The sequence below is a fragment of the Theropithecus gelada genome, chromosome 12, assembly GCF_003255815.1.
Source record: "Theropithecus gelada isolate Dixy chromosome 12, Tgel_1.0, whole genome shotgun sequence".
Classification (NCBI taxonomy): domain Eukaryota; kingdom Metazoa; phylum Chordata; class Mammalia; order Primates; family Cercopithecidae; genus Theropithecus; species Theropithecus gelada.
Window position 1 is genome coordinate 28,594,663 of NC_037680.1, and position 20,019 is coordinate 28,614,681.

The following is a 20,019-nucleotide window of genomic DNA, read 5'->3' on the forward strand; positions in this document are numbered from 1 at the left end:
AGGGGAACTCAGCCACCAGAAAATAATAAGCAGAAGGTAAGTGGTGCAAGTCAAACAGAATGGATAGAGGAGAAGGTTTAATCCTAACAAAAAGGTATAAAATAGTTCCGTTGCAAAAAATAAGTTTTCTAGAATTTAAACAAGTAGTGTAAAAATGAGACATTCAATATATGGAAAAGATACCCAAGAAATTACTAAGAGATTACCTCCAGAGAGGAGGCAGAGGGACGGCTGGGGACCAAGGTGAGAAGATGACTTCCTTTATTCATTGACATTTGCCACTATGCCAGAATGATATATCATGTATGTATGCAGTTATGTAGTTGAATGGAGAATGAAGAGGAAGGTGTTTTAAAAAAAATCAAGCAGTGGTGTTAGGCCAGGGTGGAAATTTCCTGTTTATGAATTATAGTAGAATACAACATTTAATTTGGAAGTAAAAAAATGCATCTTTATTTTCATTTTCTTCTAATGAAACTGCAACAATGTTATTCGTACCTGTAACTTTGTCAGCAATAGAAATCAAAAATATTTTCATATAGTATTACAGTCGTTTCAGACATTTGAATATCATTTATGTTCATCAGAGCCTAAAGTTATAATTGTTCATAGTACCACCACTAGAGCTTGGTATTTAATGTCATAATAAAAGCACATGTCATTGAGTTTGTGCATTTTAGTATTTTGATACTTAAATAGGATTGGTTTCCTTAGTAATCCTATGGATTTCACTTTATACATTTAAATGCATTATTTTTGGGATAGGGTCCCTAGCTTTCATTACACCACCAAAGGGATCATGCCCTCAAAAAGGTCAAGAAACCTGTGGGATATAGGGGCCACTGGAGTAAACTATTGGCCCAGAAGATCAAGTGGAAAAAGAAATTTAAAATGCAGACCAAAAACGTATAAAAAATATAAAAATAAAAGTGGAACAAAAACAAAAAATAAATGATAAATTATAAAATATATAAATTATAAATAAGTATGTGGATAAATAAAAATAAGTACATAATGAAATAAATTAAATAAAATCATTAGAAGGACATAAAGAGACTTAGAGGACAGTCTAACACACCCAAAATGGGAAGAACAGAATCCTTCATAATAAAAGGATAAATCTTCCCAATAAAGGGTGGTTGGGAACATTATGTCTAATAAGGCTTTGTCCTTTATTGTTGCTTTATTTGGATGCTCATTTTAAGAAAAACACAGCATTGGCAAAGCTTTGTTGGACCACACTTTTACTGGTCCACAAAACCCTCCAGCTGACAACCCACAGACGCAGGGTGGAAAAGCCTGTGTGACTGTCGGAGGGGAGCAGCTGGGTCCTTCCAAGCACACTGCAGCTGGACAGAGTGTCCTGGCAGTGGGAAGTCTCAGCACAATGGCCTGGTGCTTTTACACCTGCGAGAACAGCTAGTGATGTGTGTCCTGCGTGGGCAGAAGCAGCAGTAGTGTGTCCACTGTCTGAGCACTTCTTGCTCCTTACTCCACCCTCCTGGGTTACCCGGCTCTTCCCATTGTTACAGGGGTAGTGAAGATGTGGATTTGAGAATGCTTGAATTGTTTCCTGCTGACCATAGGTCGCAGATGGCTGTTTATGTAGCAAACGGAGAGCAACATCAGTTGTTGGGACTGGTGACTGTATGTGAGAAAATGATAAAAGGATGGGGGCAGGGTGTGTGTGTGAGTGAATGCCGCGTTGGTGTGTTTATAGTTCAGTGTCTTTCCGGAGCATGAGAGAGGAACAAGTATTGTTTAAACGAATGCTGTTTAAACCCTGGGATTATATAGTCATGTGAACTTTTTTGGAGGAAACTGCAAATGTTGCTAGCCATTGTAATTGTGTTAGTTCTTGACTAAATGTCGTATATAAACTTCCTGGTAACACAATTGTAATAGCGTTTGCCACTTAATTATAACAGCATTTTACAAAAGTGTCAGGGCATCCTTAATTTCCATTTTGATAAGAGTGAAAGATTCAGAAAGTTTGCTTTCAGTTATCTAAAACTTGGGGCCTTCTCCAGCATATGCCACCAAATAGTAATGCTTAAATGTACTATGTATATGAGATGGGTTTTTGTTTGTATATATCTAGATGGATCCTCACTCCAGGGGCTTAACTAAACTGGGATTTACTTTTCTCATTAATATGAAGACTGGTAGTGGGTAGCCAAAAGCAGGTGTGAAAGCTCTGGGATGCTAGTCTCATTTCATCTTTCTGTACCTCATGCTCCCCCAAATGACAGCCATGCCTTTGGGCTTCTTGTCTGTATTTCAGGCAGCTAGAAGGCTGGAGGACAAAGAAGGAAAAGCAAAAGTCCAGTGCAAAGCTTTCTTGGAAGGCCTGCTAGTGGCTTCCACTTACATCTCATTGATCAGGAATGCACCATATGACCATCTGTATGGATCCATATAGTGGCTTCCTCTTACATCTCATTGGTCAGGAATGCACCACAAGACCACCTGTATGGAATTCTGGGAAGTGTATTTTGGGTCAGGCCAGTAAAAATTTTGTTACCTTGAACAAAATTTTTCTATTCATAATAAAGAAGGAGTGATTGGATTTGGGATATGTAAGCAGAAGTGCCAGGCACAGGAGCCTTCACCATTCCCCTCTGTCTTTGTTGCAGCTGATTTCTGCTCATCTGGAAGGCCTCTGTGTCATCTCCAGAAGCCCCCTGTGAGCCCCAGGTGGGGTTAAGTGTCCATTCTTCAAGCATTGATGGTACTCTGTATCCATGCATCTCATATTCCCTATCTTTTTCCACATATAAATTTTCTATATCTGGTGGAAATCTCTATTTTAAGAGTATTACCTCATTATACTTATAAGTGCCATGAAAGTAGGATTTGTGTCCAATGTTTATTCCCAGCTCTTTTATTTTTAGTATTATTTTAATTTTTAATTTTTTAAATCTCAATAGGTTTTTGGGGAACATGTGGTGTTTGGTTACATGAGTAAGTTCTTCAGTGGTGATTTCTGAGATTTTGATGCACCCATCACCTGAGCAGTGTACCCTGTACCCACGGGATAGTCTTTTATCCCTTGCCACCCCCCACCGCTTCCCCCAAGTCCCCAAAGTTCAATGTATCATTCTTACGCCTTTGCATCCTCATAGCTTAGCTCCCACATATGAGTGAGAACATACGATGTTTTGTTTTCCATTTCTGAGTTACTTCACTTAGAATAATAGTCTCTGAATACCTAATTCATGAGGGGCTTAAAACCTCGATGACGGGTTGATAGGTGCAGCAAATCACCATGGCACATGTCTATGTAACAAACCTGCACATTCTGCACATGTATCCCAGAACTTAAGACAAAAAAAAAAGATTTGTAGTCTCCAGTTCCATCCAGGTTGCTACAAATGCCATTATTTTGTTCTTTTTTATGGCTGAATAGTATTCTATGGGGTGTGTGTGTGTGTGTGTGTGTGTGTGTGTATCACATTTTCTTTATCCACATGTTAACTGATGGGCATTTGGGCTGGTACCATATTTTTACAATTACAAATTGTGCTCCTGTAAACATGCCTGTGCAAATATCTTTTTCGTATAATGACTTATTTTCCTCTGGGTAGATAACTAGCTGTGGGATTGCTGGATCAAATGGTAGATCTATTTTTAGTTCTCTTAGGAATCTCCACACTGTTTTCTATAGTGGCTGTACTAGTTTACATTCCCACTAACAGTGCAAACGTTTTCCCTTTTCACCTTGGCATCCATGCCAACATCTATTATTTTTTGATTATGGCCATTCTTGCAGGAGTGAGTTGGTATTATATTGTGGTTTTGATTTGTATTTCCATGATGACTAGTGATGCTGAGCATTTTTTCATATACTGGTTGGCCGTTTGTGTATCTTCTTTTGAGAATTGTCTATTCATGTCCTTAGCCCACTTTTTGATGGGATTGTTTGTTTTTTTTCTTGCTGTTTTGTTTGAGTTCCTTGTAGATGCTGGATATTAGTCTTTTGTCAGATGTATAGATTGTGAAGATTTTCTTCCATACTGCGGATTGTCTGTTAACTGTGCTGATTATTTCTTTTGCTATGCAGAAGCTTTTTAGTTTAATTAAGTCCCATCTATTTATCTTTGTTTCTGTTGCGTTTGCTTTTGGGTTCCTGGTCATGAAGTCTTTATGTAAGCCAGTATCTAGAAGGGTTTTTTTCCAAGTTATCTTCTAGAATTTTTACGGTTTCAGGTCTTAGATTTAAGTCTTTGATCTATCTTGGGTTGATTTTTATATAAGGTGAGAGATGAGGATCCAGCTTCATTCTTCTACATGTGGCTAGCCAGTTATCCCAGCACCATTTGTTGAATAGGGTGTCCTTTTCCCACTTTATGTTTATGTTTGCTTTGTTGAAGATCAGTTGGCTGTAAGTATTTGGCTTTATTTCTGGGTTCTCTATTCCATTCCATTGGTCTATGAGCACCTGTTTTTATACTGGTACCATGCTGTTTTGGTGACTGTGGCCTTATAGTGTGAAGTCAGGTAATGTGATGCCTCCAAATTTGTTCTTTTTGCTTAGTCTTGCTTTTGCTATGCAAGCCCTTTTTTGGTTCCATATGAATTTTAGGATTGCTTTTTCTAGTTCTGTGAAGAATGATGGTAGTATTTTGATGGGAATTACATTGAATTTGTAGATTGCTTTTTTCAGTATGGTACTGACAACATTGATTCTACCCATCTATGAGCATGGGATGTGTTTCCATTTGCTTGTGTCGTTTATGATTTCTTTCAGCAGTGTTTTATAGTTTTCTTTGTAGAGGTCTTTTACGTTCTTGGTTAGGTATATTCCTAAGGTTTTTTTGTTTTTGTTTTTGTTTTTTTTTTCTATTGTGGAAGGGGTTGAATTCTTGATTTGATTCTCAACTTGGTCACTGTTGGTGTGTGGCAGAGCTACTGATTTGTATGCATTTATTTTGTATCCTGCAACTTTCCTGAATTCATTATCATTTCTAGGAGTTTGCAGATGTCTTTGGGGTTTTCTAGGTATATGATCATGTCATCTGCAAACAGCAACAGTTTGACTTACTGTATTTGGATGCCTTTTCTTTTTCTTGTCTGATTGCTGTTGCTAGGACTTCTGGTACTATGTTGAATAGAAGTGGTGAAAGTGGACATACTGTCTTGTTTCAGTCAGCTTTTTGAGGGGGAAAGCTTCAGTTTTTCCCTGTTCAGTACAATATTGGTTGTGGGTTCGTTGTAGATGGCTTTTATTACCTTAAGGTATTTCTTTCTATGCCAATTTTGCTGAGGTTTTTAATCATAAAGGGATGCTGGATTTTGTCACATGCCTTTTCTGCATCTATTGAAATGATCATGTGATTTTTGTTTTTAATTCTATTTTTGTGGTGTATCACATTTATTGACTTGTGTATATTAAAACATTCCTCCATTCCTGGTATGAAACCCACTTGATCATGGTGAATTATCTTTTTGGTATACTGTTGCATTTGGTTCACTAGTATTTTGTTGAGGATTTTTGTATCTATCTTCATCAGGAATACTGGTCTGTAGTTTTCTGTTTTTGTTATGTCCTTCCCTGGTTTTGGTATTAGGCTGATACTGGCTTCATAGAATGATTTAGGGAGGATTCCCTCTTTATCTTTTGGAATAGTGTCAACAGGGTTGGTACCAATTCTTTGAGTGTCTGATAGAATTCAGCTGTGAATCTGTCTGGTCCTGGACTTTTTTTTTTGTTGGCAATTTTTTTATTACCATTTCAGTCTCACTGCTTGTTGTTAGTCTGTTCAGAGATATCTTCCTGCTTTAATCTAGGAGAGTTGTATATTTCCAGGAATTTATCCATCTCCTCTTGGTTTTCTAGTTTATGTCCATAAAGGTGTTCATAGTAGCCTAGAATAATCATTTGTATTTTTATGGTATCAGATGTAATACCTCCTGTTTCATTTCTAATTGAGCTTATTTGAATTTTCTCTCCTTTTCCTGGTTAATCTCACTAATGGTCTATCAATTTTATTTATCTTTTCAAAGAACCAGTTTTTTGTTTGATTTATCTTTCGTGTTTTTTTGTTGTAGTTGTTGTAGTTTCAGTTTCATTTAGTTCTGCTCTGATCTTTGTTATTTCTCTGCTTCTGCTGGGTTTGGGTTTGGATTGTTACTGTTTTTCCAGTTCCATGAGGTGTGACCTTAGATTGTCTATTTGTGTGCTTTCAGACTTTTTGATGCAGGCATTTAATGCTATGAAATTTTTCTTAGCACTGCTTTTGCTGTATCCCAGAGGTTTTGATAGGTTGTGTCACGATTATCATTCAGTTCAAAGAATTTTTAAATTTCCATCTTGATTTCATTGTTGACCCAATGATCATTCAGGAGCAGTTTATTTAATTTTCATGTATTTGCATGGTTTTGAGGGTTTCTTTTGTAGTTGATTTCCAGTTTTATTCCACTGTGGTCTGAGAGAGTACTTGATATAATTTTGATTTTCTTAAATTTACTGAGACTTGTTTTTTGGCCTGTCACATGGTCTATCTTGGAGACTGTTACATGTGCTGATGAATAGAATGTATATTCTGCAGTTGTTCGGTAGAATGTTCTGTAAATATCTGTTAAGTCCATTTGTTGTAGGATATAGTTTAAATCTGTTGTTTCTTTGTTAACTTTCTGTCTTGATGTCCTTGCTGTCAGTGGAGTATTAAAGTGCCCTACTCTTACTGTGTTGCCATCTGTCTCATTTATTAGGTCTAGTTGTAATTGTTTTATAAATTTGGGAGCTCCAGTGTTAGGTGCATATATATTTAGAATTGTGATATTTTCCTGTTGGACTAGTTCTTTTTATCATTATATAATGTTCCTTTTTGTCTTTTTTAACGGCTGTTGCTTTAAAGTTTGTTTTGGCTGATATAAGAATAGCTACTCCTGCTCGCTTTTGGTATCTATTTGCATGGATTATCTTTTTCTACCCCTTCTCCTTAAGTTTCTGTGAGTCCTTATATGTTGGGTGAGTCACCTGAAGATAGCAGAAACTTGGTTGATGAATTCTTATCCATTCTGCCATTCTGCATCTTTTAAGCAGAGCATTTAGGCTATTTACATTTAATGTTAATATTGAGATGTGAGGTACTATTCTATTCAGTGTGCTATATGTTGCCTGAATACCTTGTTTTTTATTTTCATTGTGTTATTGTTTTATAGGTCCTATGAGAGTTATGCTTTAAGGAGATTCTATTTTGGTGTATTACAAGGATTCATTTCAAGATGTAGAGCTCATTTTAGCAGTTCTTGTAGTGCTGGCTTGGTAGTGGTGAATTCTCTCAGCATTTGTTTGTCTGGAAAATACTATCATTCCTTCATTTACGAAGCTTGGTTTCACTGGATACAAAATTCTTGCCTTATAATTGTTTTGTTTAAGGAGGCTAAAAATAGGACCCCAATCCCTTCTAGCTTTTAGGGTTTCTGCTGAAAAATCGGCTGTTAATCTGATATGTTTTTCTTTATAGGTTACCTGATCCTTTTGCCTCACAGCTCTTAAGATTCTTCCTCCGTCTTGACTTTAGGTAAGCTGAAGGCTACGTGCTTAGGCAACTATCTTTTTGCGTTGAATTTCCCAGGTGTTCTTGAGCTTCTTGTATTTGAATATCTAGATCTCTAGCAAGACTTGGGAAGTTTTCCTTGATTATTTCCTCAAATATATTTTCTAAACTTTTAGATTTCTCTTCTTCCTTGGGAACACCTATTACTCTTAGATTTGGATGTTTAACAGAGTCCTAAATTTCTTGGAGGCTTTTTTCATTTTTTAAAATTTTTTCTTTGTCTTTGACAGATTGGGTTAATTTGAAAGCCTTGTCTTCAAGCTCTGAAGTTCTTTCTTCTGTTCATTTGATGATGTTGTGAAGACTTTCCAGTGCATTTTGCTTTTCTCTAAGTGTGTCCTTGATTTCCCGAAGTTGTGATTGTTTTTTATTTATGCTCTTCAATTTCACTGAAGAATTTTCCTTTTGTATTCTGTACCATGTTTTTGATTTATTTAAGTTGGACTTTGCCTTTCTCTGACGCCTCCTTGATTAGCTTAATAATCGACTTTCTGAATTCTTTTTCTGGTAATTCAGAGATTTTGTCTTGGTTTGGATTAATTGCTGGTGTGCTGGTATGATCTTTTGGGGGTGTTACAGAACCTTGTTTTGTCATATTACCAGAATTATTTTCCTGGTTCTTTCTTATTTGAGTAGATGATGTCATAAGGAAGATGTGGGATTCAAGGGCTGCTGTTCAGATTCTTTTGGCCCGTGGGGTGCTCCCTTGATGTGGTGCTCTCCCTTTTCCTTGGAATGGGGCTTTCTGAGAGCCACACTGTAGTAAATGTTTTTCCTCTTCTTGGTCTAGCCACCTAGCAGAGCTCCGAGGCTCTGGGCTGGTACTATGTAGTGTCTGCAAAGAGTCCTGTGATGTAATTCATCTTCAGGTCTTGCAGCTATGGATACCACCACCTGCTCTGGTGGAGGTAGCGGGGGAGTGATGTGGGCTCTGAGAGTCCTTGGTTGTGTTTTTGTTTAGTGCACTGGTTTTGTGTTGGTTGGCCTCCAGTCAGGAGGTGGCGCTTTCAAGAGCACATTAGCTGCAGTCCTATAGGGAGAGGATGCACACTTGCCCTAGGGACACCTGGTTAAGTATTCAGGTTTCTCAGGTGGTGAGCAGGGCCATAGAACTTCCAAGAGATTATGATCTTTGTCTTTGGCTAACAGGGCAGGTGGAGAAAGACCACCAGGTTGGAGCAGGGATACGCGTGTCTGAGCTCAGCATCTCCTTGTGTGGGGCTTGTCGCAGTTGCTGTGGGGGATGGGAGTGTGGTTCCCAGTCCAGTGGAATTATATTCCCAGAGGGATTATGACTGCTTCTTCTGAGTCATATAGGTTGCCAGGGAAGTGGGGGAAAGCTGGCAGTCACTGAGCTCGCCCTGCTTCCACACGGCTGGCAGTCCTAAAGGCTGGTCTCACTCCTACCATGCCCCCCACCAACAATAGCACCAAGTCTATTTCCAGGCAGCCAGTGACCAGGGCTGAGAACTTGCCCCAGACCATGAGCCATCGAGAAAGCAAGCAGCAGACTCACAGTTTTTCGGCATTTCAGGGGGCCTGCAGCAGTGATCCATTTCTCCATTTCCTTCAAAGGGCCTGTGGATTCTCTCGGCTTCCCTGGTGTGTTCCTGCAGTAGTTCTTGGAGCAAAAGGTCATGATGTGCATCGCCACACACTGCTGTGTCCCTCTGAGCAGAAGCTGCAAGCTAGTCCTGCCTCCTATGTGCCATCTTAATCCCCGGTTCCTATCTCTTAACACTGCACTTGGCATACAGTAGGTGCTTAGCTGAAGTTTGTTGACTTGAACTGTCAGAAACTAGTAAAACTTACTGAAATTTAGGGGTCTCAGAATACTTCTAGTTTTGTAAAAGTTCTTTTCTCATTTTTCTCTTTTTTGAGTGTAATGCATACATTTATAAGTGTATCTGTTGGATACATTTTTAGTTGTTTTTAATCTTGTAAAACATGCTGGTTGTTGGTGCCAGTATACATGAATATTTGTATGCGTGTGTGATTTGTATCTAGGTGCATTGTTAAATACATGAGCTATTTCCTATGGCATCAAGTGCTTTTGACAACTGTGAACCAAGTAGGAGTTAGAAGTGATGGTCTCAGACATAGGATTCTAGTGCTGTGACTAAGGTGCAGTTTACCCCTCAGGGATGTTGGGATACAAATGAGGTTATTTACCTGAAAAGTAACTCTTGCTTCTCTGGAGAAAAGTCCTATGCCAATTTCTGGTACAGTTAATCCTCCATTCCCTGTGTCAATAGAAAAAAATAAAGAGTGCAGATTGTCTAAAGGTCATTGATTCCTGATTTTGAATTGAATTATAATGTATTTTGGATGTTGGCAGGAAATCAGCCTTCTGTGTGGATAAAACAAGGCTGTTGTTCATGCGAGTCAGTATTCAGTAAATCTGTATTATGAGCTCTTGTCTAAGCCCTATCAGGGGCAGGTGATGTGTAATACATTTGCATTATGAAGGGCCCAGGTAAGTACAATACATTTGTATGTATGGGTGTACTCCAGTTCCATCTTTGTTTTCTGGTTAGATCACAGGAAAGTTATGTGGCCTCATTAGGTTTGTAAATACTTTCACCATGTTACATTTCATTGTTTTACTGAAATGCTTATGTGAAGAGTATCTCCAGATCTTCAGCAGAACTACTGATGAAGTCATCAACTATTAGGATTAGTACAGTGGAATGGTTGGTCTAAGGTCCCAGTGTCTCAAAGTGTGGTCCCAGATCAGCAACATCAGCATCACCTAGGAAACTGTAAGAAATGTAGTCTCAAGCTCCATTCCACAGACCTAATGACTCAAATGAGAGTGGGGTACAGCAGTCTGTTTTAACAAGCCCTCTGATGCAGGGTCAAGTTTGGGAACCACTGGCTAAGCTGTAAAATCAAGATGTTTTCAAAGTGTCTTGCATAACATCTCAGAATTCAACACCTGGTAAAAATGTGTGTGTATTTTTTTAAAAAAATAAATAGGCATGAAGTCTTTTTCCAGACAACAAGAGTGACATCACTCATCATGTTTCCATTTCTGCCTTTTCCTTCAGGAAACTTGGAGCTGTGCTTATTGCTTAATCATAGGCATTCCATTTATTCCATTTGCCTGGGCTTTTTATTTCCTTTTCCTTTCCATGAATTTTATTGGCTTGTTTTATTTAACAGGCTTTCTGTGAATCTTTTATTATAGGCCTTCTCAAATCCATTTTGCTAGTAAATGGGTTGGCAGTGTAGGGTGGGATATAATTTGAAACAAATTGACTCACATGATATGATTGACAGTGGAAGTATTTGACAAAGAAATGATAGTAGGGGAAGCTAGCATGGAATTGAGCATATTTTGCAGCAAATACCGTGTATGCCCTTGAATATTTATACATGGTAAGAAAATGCATACAGTATAGAGAAATATAAAATGAGAAGTTTAAAACCTCCCTCACTCCCCTGGTGTTGGCTCTTTCCCCAAAGATTAATGCAGTTTAGAAAATAAAGGTTAATGAGATCACTTGGACTCGGGAAGGGGAACATCACACACCGGGGCCTATCATGGGGAGGGGGGAGGGGGGAGGGATTGCATTGGGAGTTATACCTGATGTAAATGACGAGTTGATGGGTGCTGACGAGTTGATGGGTGCAGCACACCAACATGGCACAAATATACATATGTAACAAACCTGCACGTTATGCACATGTACCCTAGAACTTAAAGTATAATAATAAAAAATAAATAAATAAATAAATAAATAAGTTTAAAAAAAAAAAGAAAGAAAATAAAGGTTAGACAGAGCCCACATATATATGTATGTGTATTTATGCATTTGCCTTTTAAAAATCACAAAAGGGACCTAGTGTACATTCTTGTTTGCATCTTTTTTTCTCATAATATAGCGTATGGTCTTCTCATTAAAGTCTATATGATATTCTTTTGTATGATTGTACTTTATGAACCTACCTCCTATTATCAGGTATTTAGATTATGTGCATTCTCACCTGTATTATCTTGATACACTTTCGAAATTTATCAGCTAGGAAAATTGTTGGAAATGGAATTTCGGGATTAAAGAGTATATACATTTAAAAAATGAATAGGTACTGCCTAGTAACTTTCCAGAAAATATAAATTAATTTGCTTTTCAAATGAGACTCTCTTTTCCCATAGGATATTATCAAATGAAAACCTTTTTACCAATTTTATAGATGTACAAATCGAATCTAATTGTTTTCACATTTCTTTAACTCTGATAAGGTTGAGCATTTGAAAAGGATTTATTAGCTAATTTTATTTCTTTTTTTTTGTGGATTGGTCTTTAGAGATGACATTTATCTGTGTTTTTCATGATCTAATCTTAAAGTTCCCATACCTGGAAATCCTTAGAATCCACCGGACAAGCTGTTTTGGTTTATTTTTTTGATACAGATTTTCTGGTTCTACTCTAGAGTTCTTGAGTCTGTTTCTCAACTCGAATAGCCTGCTTTTACAGATTCTTTTGCCAATCAGTCAGGTGTAGGCTGTGGTCCAAGAGCAGCATAAATATACATCTAAGGGAGCTTTCTCACACCAGCAGTGTCTCTGCTGTCTATATCCAATTGACTAGAAATCAGTTTTCAATATTGCATTGTGAGCGATATTATCATTGGAAGCCAAAATACTGTGTCAACTTTTTTAAGCCAGAAAAGCATATGTAAAAAGTAATTTCGTATTAGGATCCAAACTGTCTTTTGTGGCAGAAATGGACATGGAAAGTAGAGAATAATTATTTCTAGGAGAATTCCCATTTGTGAATGATGTGCTAGTTCAGTGTTTTCCTTTTATAATCATTAACTCATCATGCTCTCCATACTACCTTTTGAGCCTAGAAGCCCAGAACTGAATTTTAAGACCAATCATGTACTTTGATAGGTTTCTGATATTTATATGTTTTTTTGAATTTCTGTTGTTTTTGAGAATGTTACACTCATCTCCAAAACTCCACTGGGGCTTGTGTTTTCTCTTCTTCTTGACTTTATAAAGGATTAACACATCCTTAAGTATCGTCTGCAGTTGGCCTTTTCCTTACCCAAGGCAAACCGAGGATATTTGGGAATCCCCAACTGGGTCCTCCAGACACCCTCTGTTACTCAGTAATCATGGCGCCAACATCCTGCCAGGCAGCCTTTCCTTGCCCAGGAGAGACTAAGACGGGGGAAAGAGGAGGTTGAGTTTGTGAGTTACTGGATACATTTTCTGCCTTCTGATTTACTGCAACATGATAGAGAAACATGGATAAATAAACCAGCCCAAATTTTCTCATGTGTAAAGAAAAATGAAATGACGAGAGAGAGAGAGAGAAATTAGAAAAAAGAAGAGTTCATCTTTCTACTATGTTACAGACTTATCACACTACGGTTTATCTGGCCCAAAATTCTTTTAGTTGTTCATCTCCCGCTTATTTTATTCTCCTTTCCACGTCATTTCTGTGAGATTTGCACTTTCCATTTATTCTTGAAATCAGTTAACAGTTAATCTATTCCCTGGCATTAGCACTTCCCCTGGGGACTTACCTATTGATTGGCCTTTTAATCTAGTTGTTAAAATTCTCCCAATACTCACTGACATGGAGCAGTTTCAATTTGTGTGTTTTAAAGTATTGGCCAGGGTCATTAGAAAAGCGAAGTTCACATATCTACTTTGTGGCACCAGTACCTGGCAGTTGATTTGCTGTGTGACTGTGGGTTTTGGGGAAGAAGAAGAGAAGAGGTATTGGGAACAATTGCTAAGTCTGCTCTAATTCTGGGGTCCCTCCGCATTCTGCACCATACAACACAGTCAATAAGAACATATCTTATAACCTTTACAGGTTATTGAAAATGTGCGTAAGTTAGGGATACTGGCCAAAGAGGGGCCACTTACATCTTTAAAATGTGTAGGTGATTCTTTAGCAATCCCAGAATCTATGGCCACTTTTCCCTAGAACTAGTTGGTGTTGTGTTTGTGTATTTTTACAAATTTACATAATTAGACATAGGACTTGATAAGCAATGGAACTTTGATAGAGTAGATGTTCAGTTAAGAAACTTGTATTGTACCTGTTTTCTTCCCTCAGATTAATTTGTGTTTTATGCCACTATTCAGAAAAAGAAATTTCAGAGTATTAGAATAAGATATAATTTTAAAGTGATTTCATTAAAGCATTTGTTAAAACATTTACTAAATGTTCCCTAATATATTTTTAATACTCACTGTTAATATTTCTCAAATTCTTACTTTCTACAATTTTGTCATGACAAGATTTCTCATCCATTAAAATCTTTCTTTGGAAATAGCTTATGTTTAAAGGTGTTTCTAAAAAATAGTATTTTTAAATTTGCATTATATTTTTGTTTGTTTGAGATGGTACTATTCTTTGAAAATCAAAACATTGGCCTTTAGTAGAGAATATATGTATTAAAATCGCCTCAAATAATATAAAATTATACTTTTAACATTTCTGTCTTTCCTATTAAATCATTATTTTCTGGAGGATAAGGATCAACTCTTATTCAAATCTGAACCTTCATAACTAGCACAGAGCTTGGCCCGTATTGAATGCTCAGAAAATACTTGTTGAATAAGACAATAAATTAATTGCCTCTTTGGTGAGGTTAATATATTCTGTAGTAGCCTGAGGTTATGAAATACCCCATGAACTGAAAGGACAAAATCCAAAATATAATGACTTAGTTTCTTAAAATTGTGGCAGTTCAGCTTCTTAAGAGGCATTCTGTGGAGGTCATGTTGAGGCTGTGGGAGCATTTAGAATGGTGGACACCAGCTGGCAGGCAGGAACAAAAACAGTCATTGGGTGCATTTGTCCTCCTGTTATGTTTTGTTAATTTTGAATCCGTTTACAACATTGAAAATGCAGTGATCTTACAATAAAAGTACAGACTTCTGAGATTTCTTAAAAACTCAGCAGAGTTAACCTCACTAGCCCTTGTGGCAACATTCAGCCAGAGCTGGTAGTGGGTGTTCCTTATAGATGGACACACACTCTAGATTTTATCACTGTCCAGTGGGAAAGAGACATTTTGTGGGATGCGTGCTGTGTAGTATAAATATATAGAACCCTACAACTTGGTATAGGATGTGGAGGAGGCTGTGCTCCACAGTCAGGCAGATCCTTTTGAATGGCCATGCAAAAACAAATACGGAAAGCTGGGCCAGAATCAACTCTCGTCCTTAGACTGGCTGCCAAACCTCAGTTCCTGGAGAGAAAGCAGAGGGAGTAGTACAGATCCCCCTCTGCCTAGCTGAGAAAGGAGGACGGCTCTTTAGTATGGAGTCTGTGAAGCACATGGCAGAAGGCAGGGGGCTTGCTAGGGGCAAAGAAGGGGGCTAAGTCTAGCGATGGTACAGGCAAATTAGGAAGGACCGAAGCAGACGCTGAGAGCAACTGACGGAGAAATATCTCTAAGGGAAATGGTGCTAGAGCTGGGGAAGGCTTGGAGAGCTATCAGACTGCAATGCAGGTCTCACCCTTATGAAGGAGAGAAGGAAGGGAGGAAGGAAGGAAGGAAAGAAAGAAGGAAGGGTTGGGTAGAAGGGCCTTACACTAAACTATAATTCTTTTTTTTTCTTTGAGACAGGGTTTCAGTCTCTCCCCCAGGCTGGGGTGCAGTGGCATGATCATGGCTCACTGCAGCCTCAACCTCCTGGGCTTCATCCTTCCACCTCAGCCTCCTGAGAAGCTGGGACTACAGGCACACACCACTGTGCCAGGCTAATTTTTGTAATTTTTTTTTTGTATTTTTTGTAGAGACGGGGTTTCTCTTCATGTTGCCCAGGCTGGTCTTGAACTCCTGGGTTCAAGCAATCTGCCCAACTTGGCCTCCCAAAGTGCTAGGATTATAGGCATGAGTCACCATGCCCAGCCTTCCCTGTAATTCTAAAAAAGTTTGACAAAGCTAACAATCTCGAGTCAAAGTTGCCACAGTTGTGCCTTAAAGACCTCTTTCTCCACTCAAGTTTGAAGAGCAGTGCCTCCATGGTTTCCATGGACTGCTTTTCCTAAGAGAGAACTCAGAATAGTAAAGTTAGCACAACAAACTATATCCCTTCCTCACCACAGTTAATTTGGGGTCTGCAGTGGGTACTCATCTTCTCCTTCCTGAGCTACCAACTCTGAGTTCTCTGTATCCCTAATTATCACCTTGGTGGGTCTTGCTGGCTTACTTAATGATGTGACCCAAATCCTCTTTCCTGGGGGAATGAAATCTTGTAGTCATGCCCTTCAGAGGCTGGGTTTGCTGCATGTGTCTGTTCAGTTACAGTGGGGTAAGGGAGTATCAGGAGGCACCCACATGGGTTTCATATGTTTTCCTCTCTGCCTTACTTGGGTAAAAACAGCCCTGCCTCTTCCTGCCAGTTAGGGCCCAGTTATCTCTGCCAGTTGGTCCCTGGACACAAAGAGTCCAAGGTGCTCTCGTGGCAGCTGTAACTGTAGTTCAATGGGACCCTTGGTAAGTTCTTTGGCAAGAGAGTAAGGAGACTAGGACCTCCCACCTTACAGAGCCCGGAGTTTTGTGAAGGGGAAGCATAGAATCCCCTGGTGAGTTATCAGGAGTGCTAATAAGCAGGGCTACTCCTGTTCTTGCTTTGGGGGCCCATGTCATCTTCCTATTCGAGACATAGCACCCTATGGAGGACTCTGATGCAGTGCATATGCTGCATCCTAAAGGACAGCACCACATCCTTTCAGAAGATCGCTTCCTAGCTGGTGCTTCAGCTGCACATTTAGAAGGCAGTTCTAGTGTTCTGTGAGGCCTGCCGCTCCTGGGTGGTGCGGTATGTGATACAACACTGGATTCCATGGTCTTGGGCCCAATCCTGCATCTTTTTTCTGTGACAGCATGGGAAGATGTCATGCTGTGCAGGATCTCATGCCTATGGACAAGGCAGTCCACAAGCCCCCAGGTAACAGTGCTGGCTGGGGCTCTGCTGGGTGTGAGTGCCTTTATGACTGGGCCTGCCCAGTAGAACCTAGCTCATGATGGGTAGTTCCAGATTCAGGATCACTCATTATCACATGGGTAACACTCCATTGTTGGCAGGAATCAGTAACATGCCAAGGGTAGTTTCTTAAAAGGGCTTTACTCTTCTACTGCAGATGGCATGGACTTGCTCCAGAATCCCAGGGCCTATTTTTTGATTCTCCCACTGGGGCTCCCCACAAGCTCTATACTGCCTTGTATATACTGATAAAGCATTTACTCTTTATCCTGTGAGCAGTGGGAACCATTGACAGTTTCTAACTGTAGAGCTATATTATTAGATCTTTTAGAGAACTGTAATACAGAATGTTTGGAAAGAAAAGAAACAGACCAGCAAAAATTAAGGGTCTGAACTAAAATTTAGGCCATAGGCATGATGAAGACAAGGGGAGTGATTTGAAGAGTATTTAGAAAGTAGGATCAGTAAAATGGGGAAATTGCATGTTGGGAGGGAAAAACTGTCTAGAGCAATTCTGGGGTTTGGGGATCTGCAAAGTAACCAGAAAGGATTTCATGTGTTAAATTTTTGATGCTGAATTTTAGAGTAAAGAGTTCCCAAGGACTGTACCACTAAAAGAAACTTGAACTGTGTTGAGCTGTATTTAATCAGCTGGATTTTTAAGTGAATCACAGTATTAATTCATATTGAATTAATTTTTCTTCCAAAAAATACCGAGCTGAGATAAACCAGAAATATAATGAACCAGAATATCAAATATTGTTTTCACCTCTTTTGTTTTTTTTGTAACACCAGAACCTATAGCAGTACCTAATACACATTAGACACAGTAAATATTTATTAAATGAATGAATTCTCCCAACTAAACCAATAATCCGAAATCTGTGATTCATTTTTGCCATGAGCATTGAGTTACTACTGGGAGATGTTGAACTTGCAGTGTAATAAATATTGGAAGAGAAATGCTTTGTTCACTCATCTTGTAAGTAGGACTGGTTGTATTAAATTACGGACAACTCGGATGTTTTCTGATTTTGCATGGGCTAGATCTTTATGGCCTCATCAAATCTTTACATCAGGAAGGGATCAAGAAAGATCCTCTTTTTACTCCTGTTGATTATAAGCCAAAGGGAACAAAGATTTCCAGACAATATGGAAATCTCTTTGTGACACAACTGTAGGGGAAGGGAAACCCCCACATTCTTACTGGTCCAACCAGTGCAAACTGGGATTCAATCATTTCCTTTTCTCCCCCGCCATGTGTAGAGTTTATTCTAAGAAAATAATGGGACATAGACCATATAATGTAGTAGCAAGGATGTTGCTCATGCATTATCTAGAACATAAAAATTTGGAACTCTCTGAAATGAGTAATAATAAGAGATTGAAATGGGGGACATGGCCCTTTAAAATAACCTACATTTTGTTCTGTATTGATAAAATTTTATAGTTAAAGCAAACCGGGTTAAAGAGAAACCAACTTTTAACATATAAAAACACTTCTTTCCTCTAATTCTCTCAAGACTTGCGCTGTTTCTCAGATACCTGTCCACAATCTTCCCATTGACTTTAATAGCTTGAGGAGAAGCTAGCAGATTCAGAGGAGGCCTAGAGCAATTGGCCAGTTGGCAAAGTGCGAGTCCCCCAGAGCCCCAGGTTTCAATGTCTGCTTCCTTGTCTTAACCCTTCTTCAGCACCCAGCTTTCACATGCTTGCTTTATACTTCTTAAAACCGAAATGATCACTTTCCCCTACAGTGACACAGTCTTAGCATGTCCAGGATACATTGAGCATGCCAGCCTCCTCTCAAAGGCAGTTCTTTTGTTCACCCTATCTTCTAACTGACTGAAGACTTTTAACACCTGGCATATGAAACCAGGCAGCTTCAATTCAAATTTTGAGTCTGCCACTTTCTATAATACAATTATAGGTGACAATTATCTCAGCTTACTCATCTGTAAAAACTGGGATTAAGATAATAACCTACCTCAGAGGGTAATTGATGGAGTCAAATGTAAAGCATGGAATGATTCTTTTCAAATAATCTATCACTGTCAGCCATCAACTACAAAAGAGGTGAGGGTAGTGTAGTACTTCTGCAGGTAGGATGCCTGGTCTATTTCATTTCCTTTTGATCCCCTTTTACTGGGCTCTAATGATCGGGCCCAGAGTATCTCCCGTAGAAGCAGCTGTGCTATATTTTCTGATTTAATTAACGTTGATGTGTTGGTATTTCACTGGGTAATACTCATTCTTCTTCACCCTAGTCCTAATTGGTTCTGAGGTCACAGCTTTAAGTGATTGAATTTTATTCATTTATCACTAATTAGGAACTCTACTGTCCAGTACTGTGGCCACTGGCCACCTGTGACTATTTAACTGAAATTTCAGTTAAATACAATTAAATTCAGTTCCTCAGTCACACATTTCAGTTGTGGCTAGTGACTCCCAAATTGGACAGCACTGACGTAGAACATTTCTGTCATTACAGAAAGTCTTATTGGACAGCACTGACTTAGACCCTTTCTTTTGCTGCCCTTGTTACAGAGAATCATTGTAGCATTTATCCTCACCACCTGCTTGCTCCTGTGCACAGACAAGCTGGCAGAAAGCTTCAGATACCTATAAGCATAAAAACAGGAATTAGAACAACCAGTTATCTCATATCAAATGCCAATCCTTCAAAGACTTGATCAAATTCCTTTGCCTCTTGTAGGATAATCCTCTACAACATGTGCTCAGGGGTGTGTGTGTGTGTGTGTGTGTGTGTGTGTGTGTTTCCGCTCATAAGGAAAAAGACCTTGCAGGATACAACGTAACTACAGAAATTGTATGGTTTTGATATTGGAACTATGTTATTCTACGTTACAGAGTGAAATCAGAATGAATGTATCATTACCTTTCCTGTTGATTCCTGACTACCTTACTTGTATTTATTCCCTTTTGCCTTATTCCCAGGCCTGCCTGCTTTTCCGATATGAATAACATCAGAACAAGTGACTAGAAAGAGAAGACAGGAAGTATACCGCCGTTAGAGAGGGGTCACGTAATCAAGGCTTAGTTCTCACAAGCATAGTTACTCACAGTCCAGATGTCAGGGCGGGGGTCCCAGTGAGCTGAAGGCATCTCAGTGTGCCACTGCAAATGAGGACATTGAACTGCAGGGAAGTTTTATTGCTCAAGTTCACCCTGCTCTTTGTAGCAGCGCAGGAGTCAAAGTTCAAGTCTGCAGTCTGCAAAAGCTGTTCTTTTCTGGTCGCTGCATGCTGCCTCTGAAAATGTTGGTGTCTGTGTATGTTTCATTTCTCAAAATCTGACCCGTCCCACTGGCTACCTTTAGAGTAATGGGTGTGAGTGTATGTTCATCCCCGGAGAAGCCTCAGGACATTTTCTCTTTTGTTGTCATAAAAATCGAGAGTGTACTTCACCTGGAGTATTTCAAGGGTAACACCGGACAATCACTTCATCAAGAGGGTGAAAAACACT

General features: G+C 39.0%; 1 protein-coding gene across 1 annotated transcript in view; it reads left to right on the forward strand.

The window, feature by feature from the left end:
• LYPD6 (LY6/PLAUR domain containing 6) overlaps nt 1–20,019 on the forward strand; it is a 150,122-nt gene that overhangs the window by 74,795 nt on the left and 55,308 nt on the right. The gene's annotated exons all lie outside the window — the stretch shown is intronic.